Source organism: Chaetodon trifascialis, chromosome 5, assembly GCF_039877785.1.
Source record: "Chaetodon trifascialis isolate fChaTrf1 chromosome 5, fChaTrf1.hap1, whole genome shotgun sequence".
Classification (NCBI taxonomy): Eukaryota; Metazoa; Chordata; class Actinopteri; order Chaetodontiformes; family Chaetodontidae; genus Chaetodon; species Chaetodon trifascialis.
In genome coordinates, this window is record NC_092060.1 from 15,744,940 (window position 1) to 15,764,709 (window position 19,770).

Below are 19,770 nucleotides of genomic sequence, written 5' to 3' on the forward strand. Positions count from 1 at the left end.
CCGCTGTGCCGCTTCCACATTACGGCCGACAGCAAACCGAGACGACGACGACGACGACGACATGCGCCCAGCGTGCCTCAAAGCCGCATTCGTTTCAGCAAGCCAGCGCCGTCTCACATCCACCCCGACGAGGTGAGTACACCGACACGAAACAAGTCTCGTCGCGGTGTTTTCGCACATGTTTGATAGACGACCGAGAGCCCCGCCGCTCGGTCTCCCAGGCCAGGCTAGTGAACGCTGTCTGGCGCAGACGGAGAATGAGGCCAGTCTTTCGGCCTGGCTGGGAACATAAAAGCCCCGGCGGCGGAGCGGGGGCTCGGTGTGGCTTTCGGCTCGTCCGTATTGGCAGCACAGAAAGGAAGCTAACGTTATGTGTGTGCGTTTTTCAAAGCGGGTCGGGTCGAAGTTTGTGCTCAGGCAAACAGAGAGCTGTGTCCCGGCTGCTCTGTGATTTAATATCGGAATTCCTTTATCCAGCCGGACACCATAATGCAGCCCGGAACGAGCGACAAGCGACTAACTTGTTTGTGTAACTTTGTGGCAGCTGCGGCGGACAGAGCTCCATCAAATGCTCAACCTCAAGTTAGCTTTAACAAATCTGCAACAGCGTAGCCACAAACGGGGCTCTGTAACGAGCCTCCCGCGATGAAAAGGCCACACGATTTTTGTGTGCAAATTCGAATGAAAGCTCGAGTGGACCGTCTGCCCCCTAATCTAATAGCACTGCACGTGACAGAGGGGCAGAAAAGACCACCACGGGTACGCAGCGGCTGTTTCAACGCTACTCCATTTGTCCAAATGATTTCTGGGAACTTGGGTTAATTACGAGCGCTGATTGCAGCCTCTGTGTTATGACACTGGCTGTTGTGTGGCGACCTGTAGGACTCATCTGCGGGATCATTGTTCCGAACATTGTGCGGTTTCAAAACTACTTTATCCCTTAAAGATAAACAGACAGGATCATGCCGACTTGACGAAATCATTCTGAAGTTTGAGTTTTTAAAAAGTAGGGCTGCACTGACGACAAAGACATGCATGAAGTGTGTTCATATGTTGTTTGTATGTGCCATAACAGCTGTTTACACAATGCACCAGCGATGCAGTGTCCTCTCTGATCTGAGATCTGCCTTCACTGTGTGAAGCTGCTTTGTTACCCTTGTTGTGTAAGATGGAGCAAATGTCTGTCTCCGCCGAGATAGCACCATCTATTAAATACTATAAACACTTCGTTCTGGAGCAAAAAGGGGCAGTCCAGACCTGCCTGAAATCTGTGGCCTTGGGGTGTGTGCGCGTGCAAGTGTGCACCTATAGTGAGTAAGAGATTACTAAAGGAGAATGACTCACGCTCTGAATGTATTTGGCAAAGTCAGAAGGACTTTCCCTGCATTTCGTCTCAGCTGCAGAAGACATTCCTGTGACTGAAAAGTGCTGTCCTTCTGGTTTTATGTGTCATGAGATTTATTTGACCAATGCTTCACACTTTGGCTATTTCCAAGCCATGTGTTGTTTATCACGTCCCATTCGTCGTTTGTAAAAAAATAAAATAAAATAAAATGTAGGGCTTATTCCATTTGCGGATTAGATTAAAAAATGTGTGGTTGCTGTCATTTGTTTGTCAAATTTGTGGAGAGCTGAATCTTAAGTTGCGTTCTGTTTATCTGTGCCAACTGTTTGTCTGGTTGTTCTAACCCTCCATCTGACTGCTCCCACTGGCTGCCAAACATGCTGTGATCTAGCGCTTTCAGTTGATGAAGGCTGCCACTGCTGCCGCAGCCATTTGATCATATATCAGCCTCTCTTCACTTAGATATATGCCTGTGAAACACTGCGACTGGGTTACAATGCCTACACACGGAGGTTGCTAAAATACTGTAGGCATCACGCAGTATGACAGATCACGTCACCGAGCAGAGTTTGGCCGTTTATCAAGAACGAGACATGATCACAGACGATTCGTCATTTTAGATTTTAGGCTTGAATGGGGACGAAGAGGAAGAATGTCGCGACTTATCAATCATGGCTTCGACTGCTTTATTGCTACTTATCTCCACCTAGAGGAGGATGTAAGTGTAATTGTACTGCAGTAAATATACCATCGCATTTAATTCAATGCAAGTAAACTGTTGGGAACTGCAGTGCCCAACAACATGCCAGCTCTTGTATTTTTCCATGTCAGTGGCCCTTGTATCCACACTCAGTGTGTGGGGTGCAGACCTCTCTTTAGAGTGGGGCTGAAGCCAGGCATCTTTCCAAAACTCAAGTCTCCCCGACCCTCTCTGCTGGGCATAAGCACTGCTTTGTGCCACAGTACTGCTCCCTATGGTACTTATTCATATATTACTACAACACCACTGGCTCTACTGGAATCTACAATTGGACGTGCACCCAAAATAGCCCGCTGTTTGACAGACAAGCTCAGATGCTTCCTCGTTAAATCAAACTTTTTGATTAATGTGCCAGAACGCATGAGGCAGGCTCTACCACTGTAACCTGCAGAGTGGTTTATATTGAAGTGCCGTTTTCCACCTGGAATGTGGCTGTGGCATTTTCTGGCTTAGGCCCTGATATCGTGAGGGGTATTGGAGAGCGAGAGCAGAGTAAATACATTTCAAACAGCACAGCACAACCGAGTATTAGCAAATGATCCGATAGCATCTGTAATCCTCAGGAAAACCTGGAGAGTTGTTTTTGAATAGTGCTCGCCTCCATCAGATAGTTGGCAGGCACTGGGGGTGTCCACATGTGTGACTGGCTGGCTAGGCTAGCGGTGCGGCTGACTACAGTATGCAGGCAGATCAGATTACTGAACGATTAGCCATGGCCTTCTGTCCCCGGCCCAGGGAAATGATTTTCCACTGTCATAATTCCCTAGACTGAATTACGCAGGCCAGTGACTCAGAGATACTCAATACAAGCCTGAGTACTGCACGGCGTAACTGTTGCTCTCTGGAGAGGGGAGATAGGTTGAGAGTGGTTGTACCATTGAGGACAAAATAGTTTTCTAATTTGAATTTCATGTTGAGCCCCAGTGCTCGCTCTCAAGCATGGAAGGCATGGCAGCCGAGCATCATTTGTGGAAAATGCTAAAATTCATTGTGATTTTGGGACTTCTGCACAAAGGAGGCAGCAGGAAAACAGCCACGAAACTCTAAACTGTCCCTCACATGTCCTTCTATTGTGAAGTCGTACGTCAAAAATGTGAGCGCATGTCAGATGGGCAACGAGGCAGTGTAAATCAAGCAGGCCTCCAGTGGAATTTTGCTGAATGGAAAGATAGACGACGGGACAGAGAGGGAGAGGGAGAAGGGAGGGAGGAAAAGTGGGAGAGGCGAGCCGGTGGAGGTAAGACCATGTTTCCAAGGTGCTTACCCCCCGAGGCAGGAATCCGATACATTCCAGAGGCTCCTGTGTCCAGACGAATAATGGTGACTAGGGTGTAGCGTTTCATCAGATGACACATGATTGGAGAGTAAGTGCTGGGAAAGTAAGAGCTATGTCATAGGCTCAGAGGTAGCCAGCTCTGGTTGCTGGAGGGATCGGGAAGTATGCCAGAAGAGCAGGACAGGTTATGTGAGATATGGATTTGTCCCCAGCCAAAGACAGTGTGGTTTTTATAGCTCCTCTCCTTATCACACCCCCCACGCCCACTCACCGCTGTTTAAATACAGACATTTACATCACTTTAGGCATTTAGGTGACACTCTGAGGAAAACCGTTCAGTTGTCTTTGGTAAATTATACTCCACTGTGTGCTGATGAGGCCCAGAAAGGTAGTTGAACTGAATGAGGACTAGCACTTAAATGGCTTCTGACAAATAACCAAAAAGTCAGCAGATCCTGCTCAGCCGCTCTCCAGACAAGTTATGGCATGAAGCCGTTTTCTTCTTTCCGTGGGTTTCTGACAACTGTGCGACATTGCGCTTCATTGGGGATTTTGCAGCCTCACCTGAGTCTAGACAGACACCTGTGACGGTGCAGCATGAAGCGGCCCGGTCCATGAGCTTGATTTAATTCTTGGAGTGGAGTTTTTCAACCCCAGAAATTTGTGCTCAGCAGCTCCTCAGCTAAAGGCTATTTATACTGCAGACACAGAAAAATACCCTGTTTTATTTAGTGGTCAAAAAACAAGCTGTCGAGTGTTAATGGACTTCACCTCAGCCATTCCGGCGGACCCTCGGGGTACAGAGCATTCATACACTCGGCTAGGGAGCTCTCTGCACTCGCCTGTTAATGAAGCCATTTCGAGAGATGGAGAGATGCAGTAATGGGAACGCACTACTTCTCTGCGGGATATTCCAACCCCGTCCTCATCATAAGTGCTATCAGTCATCAGATACGATTAGATTTTTTTCTCTCCTTTGTCCGTTTAGCCACTCGTAAGGCTCCTTTTCAGACTCTGGCTTAAAGACGTCCGTCTGTGTTGCTTTCCATGGCACTGGGACACATGTAGCGTTTATATTGAGAAAATTGGAGCATGTTGTATTGGGGTCAAGGTTTTGTACTATTTCGGGAGAACAAGAAATCTGTGATGAATACTGTTCTGCCAGTGTAAATGACTCTGTCACTTTGTCTAAATGTTTGACATTAGCCTTACATCAGTGGACCTATGGCTTGGTGGTAAAAGCTCACTGATGTGAGCATGCAGGGCAGACAGGTGGAGGCGAGGGGGGGTGTCTGTGTGTTTACCCAGTTGTCTGGTGGCCTCGGATGGGTCTGCCTGCACTACAGATACCACACACATACTCTCACCTACCATAGAAGTGATGTTTACCGCCACAGTCACGCATGCCTCAAGTTGTACGCCATGTTGCTGTACATAGTATACAACGTGTGTGTAGTACATAAGTGGAAAGTGTAAACTGTACATGTTTCCCACTGAGACAACACGCCCGAATGTAATGTTGAATGCAGAATACTCCAAACCATGATTATACAGTGTGTGCAGTGTTGATATGATCAGTATCATATCAACACTTGTCAAAACAGTACACTCAGTTGTCAGATTATTCAGTACACCCACCAGAACTAAGAAACTGATATAAGTGGGGTGGACAAAACACTGGAAACACCTTTCCCGATTCAGCAGCAACACAGACTGCAGCCTCTAAAATGATCGTAAAGTTGAATCAGCATCTCTCTAAAACAGTTAAGACCAAAACTGAACATTATAACTTTCATGAAGTAGGAGTCAGTGCGGAGCTGTTGTATTAAAGTGCATTGATTTTAGTTATGTGTACCTATTAACAGACAACTAAGTCAATCGTCCGTGTCCGTATCTTGTTAGCAGTTGCAGCTGTCTGTGCTCGCACTGTTTGACTGTTCTTCCTGAAGCTTAAACGAGGTCACAGCTGTGACCCAATGCTGTCAGGAAGACGTTGTTCAGTGTTTACCAACTAGAGTTTGTGTTTACAGTGCTGTCATGATGAGCACTGATATTGTAGGAGAGTGAGCGAACACCTACACAAGGTCACATAGAGGTTTCAGTTTTCCTTTGTTAGCCTGTGATGATAGAGACTGTTGTTAGCTCGGACAACAGTGCAACATCAAAACAGGCACATCTGCGAGGCGGCCTCTCCGTTCGTCATCCTGATGCCCGATCAGACCAGGCCCGAGCATCGTGACATCCCACCAGGACGGCAGAGCCTAGTAAACTTTAGAAGGGCATCTGGTGCTCGGTGCCCCCCCCCCCAATCTCTTAGCCTCAGAGCAGACCACGCCACCACACCACAGCAAGTCATCTGGTGTCCAGTCGGCTCCCATCTGTGAGTGCATTTGGCTCCGCTGCAAACAAAGCATTGCGGCATGCGGACGTCCTCAGCTACATCTAACCAGCTCAGGCCAGCTATCTAGCTTAATCTTTGGGTGGAAACTATGAGTGCATTGCCAGGGCTATGGGTCATCTCCATTTCAATTCATTAAATTGTATTGCGGCATTTAGAATCCAGCGTAACAAACTGGCCGCAGCTGATGGCATACCTCTTCTCCATTTTAAATTGGTGAGGTGGAAAGAATTGTAATGGTGCCGACCCGAGGTTTAGCTGCTGGCAGCTTCAAGTGTACCCCTCCACTGATCCGAGGCAGTGCCGTGTCTGCCCAGCCTGCTGTCTCTCATCCATCCTGGGTGGTGTGTGTGTGCGCGCTTGTGTGTGTGTGTGCGCACCCCTGTCCCTGTCTGCGCAGGACAGGTGTTGGCAACCCCAAGGTCAGTCCAGATGCAGCTGTGGCACCTAGACAGAGGGACGGCTGGAGACTGCAAATGGCAGCAGGATGAATGAGCTTTGTTTTGTCAGGTTTGGGCCAGTTTTATTCAGAGGGTGCAGCTTTGAACGGGGTCAGTGGTGACGGTCAGGTGGTGTAACGGCTGGCTGCTCTCAGCGGGATGTGCTACAGCCGCGAGCAATTGGTCCTCACAGAGAGGCTCGCAGGCTGTTTGGGTAAAGAAGCTAAACTAAAGGAACCATAGTGGGGCATGCAAGCCTGCAAACACAAACACCACCCCACCCCTTCTGTGAAGTGTTAAGTGGCCGGATATGTTTGGTGAATGGGACACAGGTGTCGGGGCTGGGCTGTGTGTGCGCCTGGCCAGAGGTCTGTGTTTGTTTGCTCTCTGTAATGGCCCCCAACTCTTTGCTGCAGCTCAACCAGAGCTCATTGGCTCTCAATGGGCCGGGGTGGAGCCCCCTCCTCCATTTTTTTTCAACTACTGTGGGACTGAGCAGTGGATAAAGTCAAGTCAAGAATCTGATAATGAAATTCAAGACATCCCACGACACAATGTTGAGGCTACACGGTGAGCAGGCCTGGTGCTTTTTAGATTCCTCTTTCTTCCTTTATTCTCGCCTTTATCCCTCCGTTGCCTCTGATCTACCCCAGCAAAGCAGCCGTTTGAAGTTGTCAAGACTCTGGCTTTTACTGTTGAGTCCTCAAAGTGCTTATGTGACAGGTAGAGAAGAGCTGGAGGGGAGTAATGTGACTCCCACATAGTCCACAGCCTCCCCAGTCTCCATCCTCCACGCCCTTGTCTCCCACTCGCCTCCCGTGCACAGGCTTAGTCTCTGTGGTGATGTCACTCCTCTGAGCTCCCTTTTGTTGAGTAGCAGCCCAAAGGTGGGCTGTGGGCTCTGAGAAGACACACACACTCACATATACTGCCGCCACAGCCCCATGCTGCGTCTCCCCAGGGAGCACACTAGGGTGAAGTAATGGCTTGTTAACCCCCAAGCCACCTCCACGTTCAGACGTCGTCCCGTCAGCAGTGGCTGCTATCGGCACCGCGATCTGATTGTTTGAGTAACCTCGTGGCCTCCCCAGATGGCCAGGTCTCTGAGCTGGTTTATGATAACCATACAGTTAATATCTGGCCTACATAGCGCTCTCCCAGCTTCCTGTCCCCCCGCGCCCCCACCCCCCCCATCAGACTCTGCTCTCATTTCTCCCTGCCACCCTCTGTGCTATTGTCTCTGGCGCCTTCTCCTGAGTGCCCCGTTTTATTTCTTTATTTCACTCATCTTTTTAAATTCCAGAATCCATTTCGTTTGTCCCCAGGCACAAAGGGTGATGGCTAGAGACGGTGTCGCAAATTAAATTTGCTCCCCTTGGACGTGGGCACGATGGAACAGTAGAGGGAGAGCAGGAGCAAAGAAAGCTGGAGGAAAAAGCCCATTTCCTATGCATTACTGTCTCTTTCCTCAGGGTCTATAGAAGAGTAACACCAACACCTCTGTCGGTTTTTTAATTTTCTTTTTTTCGCTCTCGCCGCCGCTGTTCTCTGTTCTCTGTTCTCACGCAGCCTAACCTGAAGGTCTCTCTGCTCTCTTGCTACCACCGCTAACACAATCTGACCCAGTTTATTAGTTTGGGTCTAGTGAATCATTAATCGAGGTTATCTAACTGTTCCTGTAATGATTCCGCCGTGACTCGTGTGTCAGAGGCTCTCCGCGTTCGTTACCGATCAAGCTGTACCCTCCTGCTTCTCGTCCTGCACATTTGTACTCTATCATAACCATCTCGCAGAAGAGGCATCGTCCCTTAAGCCAGACTATATGTTTAATAGGTGTGCCGTGCACTGTAATATGTCATTGTGTCAGAGCACAATACGAGGACTAAGTGCACTGAATGCAAATTAATCTTGTGGGATGGCAACAGCTGAATAGAGTGTGGTTTTGGGGAAAGGAGGGAGCAAAGGCAGGGACAGAAGGAGGGCTAATAGTGGCGACAGAGAAGAGAGGGAGAGAAAAGAGCACGTGAGGAGGAGGAGGAGGAGGAGGAGGGATGTGGGATGTAGTCATCGCCAGGCCCATTCATCATGCAATGCCTGCTGGGATGCGCTGGGGTCAGTCCCGCACAACACAATTACAGCCTGTTCTGGTGTGTTGTGCTCGGCTCCACTGTGTTCCGACGATGTTCTGTTGTCTTTTGTTAGATTTCCTCTGTTCTGGCTCCCTTGTTTTCCCCTCCGCGTGTTTTCTTCTCCGCTCTGTTCTGTACGCTTGTGTTCAGTGGCAGATTGCTCATCTCCCTCTCTTTTTTTTTTTCTTCTCTTGCATTATTTTTGAACTCGCTGCTCAAGCTATCACTAAATGATCTGCTGCAGCGCTTTGAGCAAAAACATCTCAATTAGCCGAGCATTTGTCATGTTTTTGTTTGTTTCTTTGAGGCTTAAACTCTCTACTTTGTCTTTTGCAATTAATTGCCGTATTTTTTTTACATTTATTTATATATTTTTTGCTCATGTGGTGCTGCCGCTCGCCGGGCTGTCGTACCAGCAGCCTCCTTTCATCCACATCTGACTCGCAGCCACTAGCTTGATTCATGTGATTGACAGCTCGGCTAGCATGGGGGTGTGAGATGCTAGTAAGCATGTTGTTTACCCTGCCTTCCTGACAGGCCTCTGTGAGCCCACAGATGTTTCCAGAAAGCTGTAAATATCTGCTGTGTGCTCTAATGTCATCTGACAGCATATATCCAGTCATAAGGATATCTCTTGTCTTCCTGTCCGCATCTATTCTTCATGCAGTGAAGAGGAGTTTTCCCTGCCAGGAACCCTTTTAGGTGGTCTGAAGGCCTAAATGAAAACGTCACGCAAGGATTCAGCAGCATCAACTTTTGACGGCCGACCCGGATATTTTTGTTAACATCACAGCACACGGCAGGGCTTTGTGTTGTCACAGCGACTTTGCTGAAAAACAATACGTGGGAGAAAGCGTAGATTTCCCGTATAGATGGATGGATGCTTTGATGGGACTTTGGAGCCCTTTGCTGCATATATTTAGATTGAACTCTTCGGTGCTTTAAGGAACAAACTTTATATCAAGTCTGCCATTTCTTATGGAACAGTGAGTATTTTGTTCTAGACAGTATACGTTACAGGTGTAATCACTAAGTCGGAAGTGTTGCTTTTTCCCTTAATTAGGAAATTAGGAAACAACCGGGATTAATAATAATTCTTTGTGCCTTTTTGTCTTTGTGCTGTGGCATTGAAAGCCGTTTTTTTAACCGGTCTAAATTCTGATATTGTGTATACACTATTCAAATTTACATTAACATTTGGAAGGGGAAGAAAAGCATTTTTATGTTTCTGATCATGATAAAAAAGATTTAATACCGTTGCTGCAACTAACAGTTATTTTGATGATTTGTTCACCTGATCATCATTTTTCCAATTATTCATTTTCATTATGAAATCATGTTCCCAGAGCCCAAGTGGATTTCTTGGTGACATCCAATCAACTGTCCAAAACCTAAAAGTGTTCAACTTACTTTCACGTGTGTCAAAGAAAAGCAGAAAATCTTCACAGTTAAAAAGCTGGAATGAGCAAATGTTCGGGAATTTTTCTTGAAAAATGACCTTTTAAGAACAATTCTAGTTATCAGCTGTAAAGATAGTTGCCATCATCAGCTTTTCTTCACTGATCATTTCAGCGTTTTCTGACACAATGTGTAATATATTCTTTAGGATGTAAAGAAAATGGCGTCAGCAGATATGACTGGGTCACACTGAACTGCTGTCGAGTGTAGTTTATGTACGTCTTGTTAGTTAATGAGTTCTAAAAGGTTCCAGTTCTGTGTTTTGATGTTTAATGAAGGGCTGCAGCTCAAATTAGGCCTTTATTTAATGACATCATTCGTACAACCGGTCTTATTTTGTAATATGTTGATTGTGGTGGAATATGTATGCAGCTAAAGATCTTTTCTGTTTTTTACATTTTAGCTTCCTCATATGTAGTTTAGATGATTAAGCTGCCAAAAATAAAAATCCTTGAAATGACAAATACTCTGTTCTTTTAGGATCGTATTCTTGGCATAAACAAACTGTTTATTAAACAGCATGTGGACCGTGGGGAACTGTGGATTCTTCCTGGGTTGTGTACATGAGCAATAATTTCCGGTAGTTGTTGAAATATTTCTTGTAACAGAACAGAAGACAAATGTACCCAAAGGCCCCAGAAATTCACTTGCTCACTGAGGATGGATTTGGGTGGTGGCTTGGCTGACGGGAACTAATAGGAAGCTCAGAGATTGACGAGAAGAATGACAAACTGTGGCCAGAAAATGCAACAGTTTAAAGTCCAGACTACAGCATCTGGAAACAATCTGAAACAATGGATTGTCTTCAGCAGCTCCATGTTAGACTGTACGGATGCTTCTGTATTGAGTTTCAGCCTCCTGAGACAACTTGGGAAGGAGTTGGATGACATGGAAAGACTGACTTGGCACTCTCTGATTTGACATTCACCTTAAAACAGAACTGAAAACTCGTACATGCTCGAAAGCTCGCAGATTGGCGGGACGGTGAAGCAGAATGAGCTTTTTTCCTCTTCTCTTTGAGGATTTTGTCGACTCTCACCTCTAAGCCTGACCGAGTAAAGCCACATCTTCATTCCAGTCATGTCGGCTGTGGCAGCATTGGCATAATCATATTGGACTTTCACTGACTGATCTAATCACTTGCATACAGTTTAAAGGTCTAACCCTGATCTGAAAGATTCATATACCCTTACAAAGGTTATCAGAACTTGGCTAAATTAAATGAAAAATATGTATGAGAAAGTAGATTTTTTTCATCATTTTTACACACTGTGGTCGCCACTGCTCCACTCTGATCAACAGGAGTCTGTCTGTAATTGTGTAAAAGTAAAAGTGGCCTTTTAGCTCTTTTTAGAAGCTCTGCCTCCAACAATAAACCTGGCCATATTGTACTACCTGGGACCAGCTCTAACCACATCCCATGGCGACCGTCTGGGTTGCTAAGTACACCTGCTCGGCGCGTTCTCAACCTGCAGACGCAGCGGCCTGTCTCTTGTCAAGTTGCGTGCCTTAATGAAGCCGGGGAGATGTGTTGACACGCCTCACATTTCACTCTTCACCTAATTGTGTTGACGCGGAGGCTGATATTGGTGTTGTGGTGGTTAATCTTCCCAGCGAGAGGAAATGGCGGAGTCATCAAGGGATACGACACAGCTAATTAGACTTGTGTAGGCTTCCATGTGTGGAGGGGAGAGGTGGGGTTGAAGCGAGGTGGAGCGGAAGTGGTGCCGAAAAAGAAAATGGCTTTTTTTTTCCCCTCCTTTGAAAGTTTTTTTTTTTAACTGACTGAATGGGTGCTGAACGTTACTTCAAAACCCCGTCTTGAATATGCAGCGTATTCTTTGAATGTTGCTCTGTTTAATGACAGCACTTTCTGACAAGGTACAACTGGGGGAAACCTCAACATTCATTACCGCCCGACATTTCGCCCACTCCACAAATCACCGTCTTCGGAGAGTCTAAAATTAAAGTAATTTGAAGTTGCACACATAGCAAATGACCTCGCGGTACAATAATGCTGTTTTTGACTTCATTCTCCCCCGAGGAAAGCTGTTAGTAGGTTTGACTGATCAGGGCCTGAAGCCACTGGCTCTCAATTAGGCAGAAGACAAAGCTTCAACCCTTGCTGCAGGAAAATCAGAAGTAATGAATTAGTGATAAAGGTTTTAAAGACAACACCATTAGCGGGGCTGTCGGGGGGGGAGGGGTTGGGTTGCGCTGCTCTTGCCTCGCAATTTGCAGAGTAGGTAATTTGGAGTCTGAAGGAATACGAGTGAAATGCTTTGGATTTCTGTTTCCCTTTTCGCTCCTCTGCTCCTCTGTCTCCCTCCCTCTGGCTACTGCTGTCAGTAATATTAACCTCATCTCCACTGCGCCGTCCTCATGTGACCCAGGAGTTGTCTCTTGTGAGGAGTGGTCAACTGTTCTGCCGCTCAGGGTCTCGGGCCTCCCTGGAGCTCGTAATGCATCGTGGCTCCCATCGCTCTGGGATGGGAGGGTCAAATAATACATTAAGATTATGTTGCGAGCTGTCACACACCGCTTGGGTTGAGAAGTACTGTGCCAGCAAAACATTTTTGCAGAGTCATACTTTGATCTTTTTTTTTTTCCTAAAGGCTGCCCGAGGCCTCGTTTGATTTAGCTTTGGATTCTGACCTATTGCCAATGACATCCACACCGCTCATCCCCCCTCCCATATTGACCACCATTAGCACACACACACACACACTGCCCATATCCATCAGGCTGACGGTGTCACCGTTTGCCCCCGCCCGCCCGCTCCATCTGTGTCGGTGGAGGGAGCTCAGTCCTGTCACCTGAGGGATAAAGTGCGCGGTGGAAACTTGTATCCTCTGAGGTATGTGGGGCAGATGCAGACCCTCCGTTGGTTCAGCTGTTGTGCCCCGTGCCGACAGGGAGGGCCCAGCATGTCTCCGTCTGCAGAGCTGGCTGAGATATTTACTGTTTGCACTGAGGTTTTCATGCCTCTTTAAATCTGAATTTAGAGTCACAGCGGTCCTTTTGGAAGCGCTGATTGTATTCGACTATGTATTTATTCCTTTGTGTTAATTATTGCTTTGTAAACACCCAGTTTCAACCTGGAGGATTTACTGTATATCCATTCTGCAGCACAAAGGGGGAAAAAAGCAGACTTCCCCCAAACGGCCCGTCTTTAACCTCTTGTTGTGACAGTGGTTCGTGGTTGTGGTTTCGTTGGACGTGGTGGCTTGAGGTCAGCCCACTCGTGTTGCTGACGGCAGGGCGCCAGTTTTCTTCCACTGCGTAAAAGCTCTTCAGTTGCTTGTTTTCTGACCAAGAACTAATTGACAAAATAGTTTTTTGCTCACACACACTGGATATAATCAGCCAGTGATGAGCTCCCTGGAGTGTCAGTAATCCTTCTGTGCATAAACAGTTTGACAATATGAAATAAACAGGATGAGATGAGGAAACTGGATCTACCGCTGATTGTTACGTTTGTAATTTCACTGCTATTTCAGGAACTTCTTAAGGACAATCTACCGGATTCTGTTCATTTCTAACCTCATTATGAGGAAAAGAGAAGGATTAATTGGACTAATGAGTAAAATGGCTGCCTCGCTTTGCAGCAGAGGCAGTACATCCTTTCTAGCTGCTGATCCTTTCCTCTTGTCTCAGAAGTCTGTTTGCCTCGCCACGTGGCGTGGACCTGGAGGCCCAGTGAAGACGTCCCGTGACCTTGGCGTCACCTAACCTGCTTCCATTACACTGGCAAAACACAGTGATGGTAAGCAAAGTGATGCGATGTCATAAGTTCCAGTGAGCGTGACTGTGAGAGCTGTTCATGACAGCTTGGTTACGAACGTCAGGCTGTCTCTCGCACAGCCGTCACTTCACCTTTCCGCAGGCCATTCAGTTGAAACGACAGTGACTTCACCCTGGCGTAATGGAATCCAGCCTTCCTCACCGTCCCTCTCCGCTCTCATCAGCTGCTCGCTCTAATTAGATGAGGGTGATTTCAATAAAGTTACTGTCGTCCTCCTCACTCCATTAGTTATATTAACACTCAGATTCCTGCCCTGGAGTCGTCTATCTATCCTCCGCCTTTCACCGGGGGGGCCAGTCCTCTTCTTTTCATGGATCTGTGTAACCTAGTTACTGAGGCCCAGCAGGGGAGGCCAATCAATTAATGAACAAAGGAGCCCGCTCACTGAGCAGCGGCGCGAGTCTGGGACTATAAACAGGGTGCTCCCAAAACATGGTCGCTGTCAGTTCGGCGCTCATCTGATGGATGTTGTTTTGCTTTGTTGTTGTGCGTGCGCGTCCGCGAGTACAATTTCTAAAACCAGTGGATGCTGCAACAGCACCTGTTTGAACGCACTTGCAGCCAATGTTCAGGTGTCTCTTATTGAGAAAGCGAAGCGAAAGAAGCTGGATTAGAACACTTTTGTTCGGAAAAGCACAGAACGCCTTTCCGACCACCATTATGTTTCATCACATGTGAGATGGGAGTAAGTGGAGGGCCGCGTGATCTGCTGCTGTGCTGTGAAAAGTCTGTGAATAAAACAGATGTTGTATAAAACGTCACACAAATATGGGTCTCAGCTAACAAATAAGATACGTGGTCAAAGGTTAAACGTCCATATTCAGCAATTCTGATCAGTCTCCCGTGGCAACAGGCACATTTGGGCGGGTAGCCCCCCCCCATCCACCTGTGCTCTCTCGCCATCTTTCACCACTTTCTCATCCTTCCCATTTCTCGGTCCCTCTTTTCATCCTATTGAATTTCTTGTTTCTTCCACGCCTCGCTTTTTTTCCACATCCCTCAGGTCCACCCCTCATTCTGTTCCTATCTTTCTTCTCTCCCGCCGCCCGGTCTCTCTGTCATCCCTTTTTCTTAATCCGGCTATTCGTCCCTAGCGCTCCCCTCCCTGGAGTTTCCAGCTCTGTCTCCCTGTGTGTGAGATCAGGGAGCAGGCTGTTGTAACAAGCTGTTGAATAATGTAAGCACAGGGCTATAGGCCAGAGTTTCAGTTAACCCTTTGATCTCTGATCACATAGTGGGTGAGGCGGACACATCATAAATGACAGCTTGACAGCAGGCCAAAGCTGCCTGAAGGCCTTTTTCTCTTCCGTCTTCCTCCATCCTCTACCTAAAGGCTAAAGTTCTCCCATCCGGTTTCATTGTCATGGCCTTTGTAAGCAGGAACAAACTGAGCGTCCCTAGTCTTTGTTATTCTAACATTGATGTATAATTAAAAGGTTAGAAAAGGCGATGCTGAATAATTGATATTGGGGCAAAGATGTCATGGCATCCTGAACCTTATCATACTCCGTATTTTTACTCGCAGCGCAGATAAAAGATTTACCAGTTTGCTTTCTTTCTGGCCATCTAGTTCAGTCTGCACTGATTCATTGTGACACCGTGCTCCCCTCTGACGGAGGAGCTATTATCATTTTTTCATTCAGCCGGATTTCACCTTTGTGTACATTCTTAAGTGTCAAAACACGAGGCCACGGACTGCAGACTCGTCATATTAAACCCTCGACAGTTCGACAGTCAGGTTTGCACGTGTGTTACCAATTTGTATCAATTAACTGACCGAGTCACACATTTCCAATCCCAAAAAAGCGTAGCCAGCACACAAGGTCCCATTAACCCTTTGTAATCAATACAGATTCCCCTCTCCTTAAGTGCTTCTAGTTAGCTTTAGAGCCTCATATCCTGAGGCTAGGGCGTATTGATCTGCTGGACTGATTGGAAGTTACCCTTCAGGAGGTGAAGGATGGCAGTGGGACTGGGGATGTTTTGGCAAGAGAGGGGAAGGAGTGGGTCTTCATGGCTGGATCAGCTTACCACTTCCTACCCCCCACACACCTGTTACAGCTGGCGGGAGGGAAAATACACCACTGTGTGTGTGTGTGTGTGTGTGTGTGTGTGTGTGTGTGTGTGTGTGTGTGTGTGTGTGTGTGTGTGTGTGTGTGTGTGTGTGTGTGTGTGTGTGTGTGTGCATGTGTGTGTGCATGTGTGTGCATGTGCATTTTTTTAGTGTAGTATTCTCCTCTTCTTGTTTGAAATTCTAAACTATATTTTTTTTTATCGATTCTCGATGCTTTGGCAATATTGCTGATGTGAGATTCATGCCAATAAAGCCATTTTTAATTTGTGTGTGTGTGTGTGTGTGTGTGTGTGTGTGTGTGTGTGTGTGTGTGAGAGAGTGAAATGACTGTTTGTGTGCTCAGAGAGAGAGCAAATGGCTGAGTGGCGTAGCAAATGAGAAATGTGTTACATAGGGTTTATGGTGACGACGTGCGCCTGAACCGCATTGACTCTGGCAGCTGCTGGCCTTTAATGGATGGGTGGCAGGAGACAGATTTTTAGATTTTACATGGCTAACACGCTACGTGACAGTCTGCTTTTCAGACTGGGTGTTTGGACCTGCTACCCACCGATGAGCCACATGTGCACGGCACAAACGTGCACACATCTACACACATGAGCGGCACACATATGCATCATTAAAATGGTTATAATGTAGCGTGCGCACGTGTGTGTTTGAGCGTATACAATGCAGCACAGTGGCATTTAATCCATAACTCTGACAGGCTTTCCTTGAACTGACAGGGAAAAGCATAGCTTTCTTCCCACGTAAATACACATGCACCTCTCTCTGTCTCTCTCTCTGCTGCACCCCCTCGGCCTGTTTCACCTTCTAAAAAAATAATGAAAAAGTGTTTTGATTTCAAAGTGTTGTGTTCCGGGACATCCACCATGCATGCAGCCCCATGGAGGCTTGACCCTGTGCACAGGCCGCAGCTACCCCCTTCTGTAAACTGATACTTGTGTGTGTGTGTGTGTGTGTGTGTGTGTGTGTGTGTGTGTGTGTGTGTGTGTGTGTGTGTGTGTGTGTGTGTGTGTGTGTGTGTGTGTGTGTGTGTGTGTGTGTGTGTGTGTGTGGTGTCACGGTAGGATACACAGCAGCTGTAGAGGCGGCATTGAAGAGGGGAAATGGGAAGAACCGGCGCTGTAGACAGAGCCCAGATAGACCTGTCAGCTCTGTGACACCCACACATGCCTCACCCTCTGGTCCAGAACGAGAACAGGGGAAGGGAACGCAGCTCGGCTCAGGACAGGTAGAGACAAACAGACAAGAGTCTCGACTGGTGGCAGAGTTAAGACTAAAGCTGGGAAAGGGATAAGGGTGAGCTGTGGCAGAGCTGTGTTTATTTTGGGGAGACTAGAGGATAAGAGACATGGCATGGTAGAAGGCCTGAAAACGCATCCAGACCAGCTGCAAAACTGCACAGGCCCTGTCAAGTGTCACGAACTGCAAGTTTAAAGTCCTGCAGCTAATTCTGGATTGGATAGAGGTCTGGACTTCAGGACATAAACAGTGCCGCGTTAAAGCAGTTCCTGTGTAGCTTTTGGCCAATGTTTGGGTTGATGTCTTGCTGAAACATAAATCATCTCCTAAGTCGCAGTCTTCTGTTAAACTTGAACCCCCCCCGAAGCCTCCACTATTCTTCCAGGTCTTGCCACACAGAAGCATCTCCGCAGCATCAAACTGCAACTTTCATGGTGATGATGATGAGTTTCTTGGCTTACATCAAACACGGTGTTTAGTATGACAGCCAAAAAGCTACATTTATGTCTCATCACACTATAAAACCTACTTCAGCTTTGTTTCAAATTCTCCCACAGGCCTTCTGGCAAACACTAGCTTAGACATCATGTGAGGTTTTTTTTTTACATTGGCTTTCTCTTCGCCACTGCGCTGTAAAACTGTGACTGGTGAATACCCCGGGCAGCAATCGTTGAATGCACAGTGTCTCCCATCTCTCGGCCGTGAAACCCTGTAAATTCTTCAGAACTGCTACAGGCCTCTCGGTGGCTCTCACGCCGCCGTCCTTCAGTGCAGAGATGCTCAGTTTTTGAGAACATCCTGCTCTAAACAAACACACAGCTGTGCCAGATTTGATCCTTCTTACTTGGCTGATCTCACTGCACTACAAGGGATCATTCTCTTCTGTTGGTTTCGAATGTCTTCATAATGTCTTTTTTGACAGGAAAGTGGTGCTTGTATCATCCACATACGACTCTGTTCAGTATCAGTTTCACCCCTTCGTTGCACGTAGCTGCTCTCTGTTCAGATTTGTACAATTATCTGATTAATATTAACATGCCACATATGGAGCTAATATATAAGCAATGCCTCTCCATCATTAAACTTTCATGGAATTGCATATAGATTGAGTAATCGAATACTTGCTGGTCAGTTTGTAGAAATTCAGTGGAATTAATGTCATAAAACAGGGGGGTGGGGGGGTGAATACTGCCACGTTGGAAAACCAGCGAGTATCGCGGAGCTCAGCTGTGGGTTCTGCTTTAAAAACCGTGACCGAAGCAGAAAGTGTGAGAGAGGGAGAAGAGAAAAGCTGGAGCTGAGCTTCAGAAAACACACAGGATTTGTAATAGGATTCATGACTGGGGCTACAATTGGGAGTGTAATTATTGTTATTGCGATAAGCCAATCATGAGGCTGGGTGTTTCTCTGCAGTCGGAGCCTTCACACATTTAGAGCCTGAAATTACCACGATGGGGGCACGTGTCGAGTGTGTACTGTTTGTTTATGCAAAACATACTGTACACAGCCCTCCAGACAAATTTCCACTTCCACCCATTTATCTGTTCATGATTGTGCTTTGAAAGCAAGCTGATGATTAGGAGTGAGTTTTCATGCAGGAGGAAAAATCCTACCCGTTTGATCTCGCGGGCAAAAATATGGGCAGCACAACAGAATCTCATCTCTTGTGTCAGCTATTCTTCCGCACCGCGATATTCCCATGGGAACGTATTTCTGCTGCGCGAATCACAGTCAGATCAGTGCGGGCCGTTTCTTATCTGGACATGAAAGAAGGGAAGATGGAAGAGGGAGGTATAAAAGGGGGAGAGAGGGAGGAGAGAGGCAGGGCTCCCCTGGGAATGATAATACCTGAAATTCACTGGGCGGCCTCTTGAATCTAGCTCATCATCATTTCATGAGCAGGTATTGTACTTAGGCCGATTACGCTCGGAGATACATCCTCCGCTCGGCCGTTTTCCCTCGGTCTCTCCCAGATTGACTGAGCAGATAAGACACTTATATTGTTTGTGTGTTACGCCTTGTGTTACAGCATGCCCGGGGATTTTATTATTAGTTTGATCGTCTTCTTTTATTCATCGGCGGTCATCGCCAGCGTTGTTGCTGCTTGATAGCATCGCAGGTTCACGTCAGGTCAGCAGATCTGTTATTGCTGTTCTGCTGCAGGTGTAAAAGTCCTAATAAAGCTGTTGTGCTTCAGTCGGAGATTCTGCGGAGCTCGGGATAGCTTTTCTCAGCCGAACGGGCCGTTGATTTGATCGGCAGACCCTGCAGCATGAAACCACACTGACGAGTGCTGTTATCTCCTCTTGCCCCCTTCTACTCTGAACCCCCCAACTCCCACGCTTAGTCACACACTGGCTCGCACTCGGACGTGCCTTATCCACGGGCAGCATGACTTTCACCTCCTGAGTGATGTCCATTGTTTGTATAAGGAGGGGCCCATTACGAATCCTCAGTCCCAATGGAGACATTGTGCTGCCCGCCATGCTCCCCTGTCCTTCAGCAGCGTCCTGAGATGACAGTAGATAAACAATGAGAACAAACAGTCACTCCCACCAGCATTGATCTGGCTCCCCCGCACCCCCCTGCTCTCACCAACAACGCCACATTGATTCCACCTACACTCAATTTATATGAAAGCCCCCCTGCCCCACCTCCCCTCCCTACCAAGACTGACAAAAATGATAAATGACCAACCCCTTCCTCCCTCTGCCGCCACCTCCCCGTGCCTCGCGTTGGCTGTCCGAGGCACTATGAGACTATTTCTCCCCTCAGAAATCTAATAGAGTGAGCTCCCTCTTTTCTCCGAAGTGTACACTTTTAATTTTTTTGTGTGCGCG

At 47.2% G+C, this 19,770-nt stretch overlaps 1 protein-coding gene across 1 annotated transcript in view; it reads left to right on the plus strand.

Annotated features, from left to right (window-relative positions):
* Positions 1–19,770, plus strand: part of LOC139331125 (bifunctional heparan sulfate N-deacetylase/N-sulfotransferase 1-like) — a 40,401-nt gene continuing 20,631 nt past the window's right edge. Inside the window, exon 1 of the mRNA XM_070962458.1 lies at positions 1–132. The gene's annotated coding sequence lies outside the window, so the exon portion shown is untranslated. The remainder of the gene's footprint in view (positions 133–19,770) is intronic.